At 32.0% G+C, this 4,729-nt stretch overlaps 1 long non-coding RNA gene across 1 annotated transcript; it reads left to right on the top strand.

Moving 5' to 3' along the window:
* Window positions 1–690: 690 nt before the first annotated feature.
* On the top strand, window positions 691–4,508 carry LOC109791792 (uncharacterized). The gene is made up of 6 exons (XR_014431101.1): window positions 691–1,046; window positions 1,783–1,860; window positions 1,942–1,992; window positions 3,209–3,267; window positions 3,858–4,028; window positions 4,262–4,508. It is a non-coding gene; the product is annotated as an uncharacterized LOC109791792 (long non-coding RNA).
* The last annotated feature ends 221 nt before the right edge of the window (window positions 4,509–4,729 follow it).

Here is a 4,729-nt window from a genome sequence, read left to right on the forward strand (position 1 = left end):
CTCATCTCCACACCGACCAATGCTGTTGGTTCTTCCACGTGCACGCAGGTGTATCATCTTTCATGACTCGCACGTGTTGCCGTGGAAACGCCCTAATTAAACGACAAGAGTAGTCAATTGAAACGACGAGCGTTGCGGGATGATGGACACGTGGGAGCAGCACCTGACGCTGCCGTTTTCAGCAATGCTTTCGTCTCTTTTGTCTGACCAAAACAAAAGGGGAGACTGAGGACCAATCACTATGCGCCACGTGGATGTAAAGTGTGAGTTACAATGCATCTTAACATTTTTGGGTGAAGAAATGTGACACGTAATGGTGATCGCTTGTGGGATCCACTATGGGCTACTCCTGTTGCATTGGGATGGTCACTCCTTGTAGGAGCACAAAATATTATATATTATAATTATAATTAAATACAATTATGAGTTCAAAACTTTTACATTTAAAGTAAGGAAAATACTAATATATACGAGGAAATTGTGATATAGTGATACATCCTATAGTGACACATATTATATCATTAAAAATTATTTTTACTTACACAATAAATATAATATATATTAGTATATATTTAAAAAATATGAATATAAATTATAGTAACACGCAAATATTATTAAATTTCATTCAAAATCAATACTAAAATTGTGTGTAACTATATGTCAAATAGATATATACTTACACTACAAGAAAATAGTAAAATCGCGACCCAGAGATTGCGACGGTTATACTATAACCGTCTCCGCTTCTACATTGCGACGGTTTACATGGCAGTTCCCATTAACTGTCGTTAAATTGTTAAATATTGAGGCAGTTTAGTAGAGTTGTCGCAATGTATAAAGAATGAGCCACAAAACGAAAAGCTTCAATTTTGTTCGCGCCTGTTTCACTGAAATGCTCCGTTTTCACAAAACCCTCCTCCTTCATTGAGACCGCAGCCCACCCCGCCGCACTGCGCACATTGTTGACTACGCTCCTCTACAACAAAAGCTATTGCGCTCCTCTACAACACAAGAGCTATTCCACTCCTCTACAGCACAAAACCCTGGTACATATCTTTTTTCTCTTTTTACCCCCAAATTGGTAGCATTTATGTCTCGACTCAAAAACCCCCAAACACGAGAGTCTTTCATAACTCGCCAAACCAAAAATCAGTTTATTTATGTTACAATGCGAGAGGGAGCGAGAAATACACCTTACATTTCATGGTTAGGGTTGCCTTGTTTTTTGATATCAATGTTTGGGGTTTCAATTTACCTTGATTCCCTATGGTGTGAACCGTTCTCAAGTCTTCGTAGTGTTCCTTTGTGATGGTTAGTGAATAACAATCTATGTTTTTACGTGTATGATTGAACAATTTGAGCTTTTTCCTTTCATGTGATGTTCATTTCTGTTGACCCATAAATTAAACGGTGCAAAAGTGTATAAATACCTGTTAATCAGCACCAGACAGACATGCATATGACAGCCAGAACGGTGAGTTCAATGAATATATATAAATATTCCAATAGAATATAGACCACAGGCTCACTTTTGTAATAGAATAAAAATATGTTTTAAAGTAGAGTAATACTAATGAGAATATATTTTAGTTTTTAAGAAGATCATTTTCTCATTTTAAATTAAAAAATAGCTTTACATCAAGTGTTGGGTTTGCTTGTTTCCCCATGTGAATTGGTCTGTCTTTTTCATGATTGTAGTTTTACAAAGGAGCATCTTAATTTTCTTGGTACTAAACTCATTGATGATTAAAATCTTATTTTCTATTTATTCAACAATGTTAGGTCCTAGCTGTTCAGGAGAATAGTGGACAATTTCAGGGAATTGGAGTCTACAAATTCCCTACTGGAGTTGTTGAGCAGGTAGATGTGTTCAATATCTTTGTTATAAAGAAATAAGGATCTATACTACGTGCATATAATCTACTTGTTCAATTTATGTAGGAAGAGGATATTTTTGTAGTAGCAGTAAGAGAGGTCAAAGAAGAAACAGGGGTAAGTAATCTCATTGTTGTACCAATTAAATATAGATTATTCCTGAAATTAATTATATGATCACGTGTCAGTAAAGTTTATTGTTGTTATAAGCATAATTATTTTGGGTTCTCTCAATTTTTAGGTTGATTCAGAATTTCTGGAGTTATTAGCATTTAGGTAGCATGTTTATATGAATATATTTTGATTCATGTACTAAATGTGATGTTCTAATGATTTAGGTAGCTAGCATTTAGATATTAGCATTTAGGTAGCATGTTTATATGAATATATATTCCACGTATCTTCCACATATCTTTTAAAATATTCTGTGCTTATGGATAGTAATAAACTAAAAATATAATTTTTGTTACTCTTTCCACTGTGAAGGTATCATTTAAAAGCTTTCTCTGCCCATTAAAGCTTTCTCAGACAAAAAATATGTACCATCAATTTGAATTGTTTTCTTTTATAATCCATTTTCTTAAACCATATAATGTTAGTGTTAGTAGTAGTTAATTCACGAGATAGTATCAAAGCTTTTATGACCATGTACTATCAATAGTGTTAACCACCAAAATTATCCTGAACGTGCAAGAACCATATACCCATTTTTTAAAACTAGTCTGAATCCCATTCATTAATTAAGGTTTAATTCCGCTGTTGGCCAAAAAAAGAAATCAGGCAAGTTCTTTAATATAAAAGGAGAAATTTAGTATAAAAGAAAAGAAGTATGTGGGGAGGTTCGATTTTTTTGTGTGGGGTTTTACTTGGTAGGTTCGATTTTTTTTTTTTTACATCAAAAAGAAGATCCTAACACAATTGGTCACATATGATTTGGATGCTTGTGTGATTTTTGATGAGTTTGGTATTGTCCCCTGCGAGTTAGACATGCTCTATGTTTTTTATGCAAACTGTACTGCTATAACAACAATTATATTTCTTTGGCACTTTTGTTGAAAGTAGACTTTGTGATGGTTCTAATGGTTTTGGAAGCACCTATTTTGCATGAGTTGAGACTTACTTATGAACTTATAAAGATGAGTATGAATCTGGACCTATTTTTGAAAACATCCTGTTTTGAGATGAAATGGGAACTAATTTTGACACATCAATGGTGTTTATAAAAATTTGGGAAAAATCACATGATTTCCTTGATGAGATGAGATTGCCCCTGTTTAGTTTTAGCTCAATATGTTGACTTTCCTATTTTTAAGATTTCTCTCATTCAATACAGTTATTTGAGAAAGTTAAGGCATTATAAGAAGTCTGCATTTTGAAGCATGTTATTACCAGGTACTTCTCATTTTTCCCCTTCAATTATTATAAGATGATTATTTCTATTTTTGCTAGGTTTTAATTTTATGGTTGGGGAATAATGTTGTAGTTTTCAATCAGACGTTCCTCCATTGCATCTTTTTAAGGAATAGACTTCCCTTTTTGATTCCTAGTGATTGTCAGCTTATAATTTTTTTTTTCTCTTGAACCTCTAGTTTAGCCACTCCTCCACCTATTGTTTGGTTGAAAGGAGCTTTTACCCTCTTCTTTCAAGTTGTTTATGAGTTCTAACTTTTCCACCCTTCGCCATTTTTTGTTTATCAATTCCCTCCCCCCACCCACGCCTTTTTCACTTTCATTTTGTTATATTGGCTTCAGTGTTTATGGAAGTTTCAGGAACATGAAAATGCTTTATTTTTCTTTTTTGATTTGATTTAGGAGGATATCTTTTACTTTTCATTTTTGGACTACAATATAGTTTTTTCTTTTATCAAGAGAAGAAAAACTATAATTATACTCGATCTTTCTGTCATTATGTGTGCATATAACTCAGATGTAGTATATCAGGGAAACAAAAAATATATTTAGTCTTTGTTTTGACATGACAGGCAATTGAAGCAGCTATAGAACTGAATCTTAAAACAGTAGAGGCGGGAGCTCAGGGTGAACACAAGATTTAACGTGGATATCTTCCTGTGACAACTTTTAGCTGTCATTACCTTGTTGATGAAGAATTTAGGGAAGCTATACAAGAATTTTTAATACGTGAAGCTTCCCAGGTATGATGAATTGTCAGTTAAAGTAATTTCTTTGAAGTTAGTATTGAAGAAATGCAACGAAAAATTATATTTTGATCATTATTTTTTGTTTACTCTTGATGAATTGTAGTGTATGTTGCTGCTTATTTTGTACTCACAGTGAGAGGTGGAAAAATTGAATATACTTGATAAATGTTGACACTAGTATGCTTTTGATTTTTACTTATTTTTATTAATTTTTTGTTTTGTTCCAGGCACCTGACTTGGAATCACCCAGAAATGGAAAGCCTTCCTCTGAAGGGAGTCATATTCCTGAAGGCCATGACTTAGATTCACCTAGCACTGTTTAGTTTATTTTTTGCTTTTAATTTATGCACTCTAATTAAGAAATTTAAATACATACTTCTATGTTTTCTTTGAATTTGTTTAATGTTGTATGATACTTTTGTGTTTTCTTTGAATTTGTTTAATGTTGTATGAGAAGCATAATTTAATACTCTATATGTTTATGAATTTTATTTTATTTTATTATTAGCTTATGTTATTTATTTTTGTTTAGTTATATTACAGTTTAAATAAAAATAATAATTAGACAAGTATTGTAACAAAAAAATATATAAAATGATTGTTGTATATATTATTGTAATAATTCCTAAATTGTAATTTAATTAATGTTTAATTGTATTGTAATATATATATATATATATATAATATTAATATAA

This window comes from Cajanus cajan, chromosome 1 (genome assembly GCF_000230855.2).
Source record: "Cajanus cajan strain Asha chromosome 1, NIPB_CcT2T_4, whole genome shotgun sequence".
Lineage (NCBI taxonomy): Eukaryota > Viridiplantae > Streptophyta > Magnoliopsida > Fabales > Fabaceae > Cajanus > Cajanus cajan.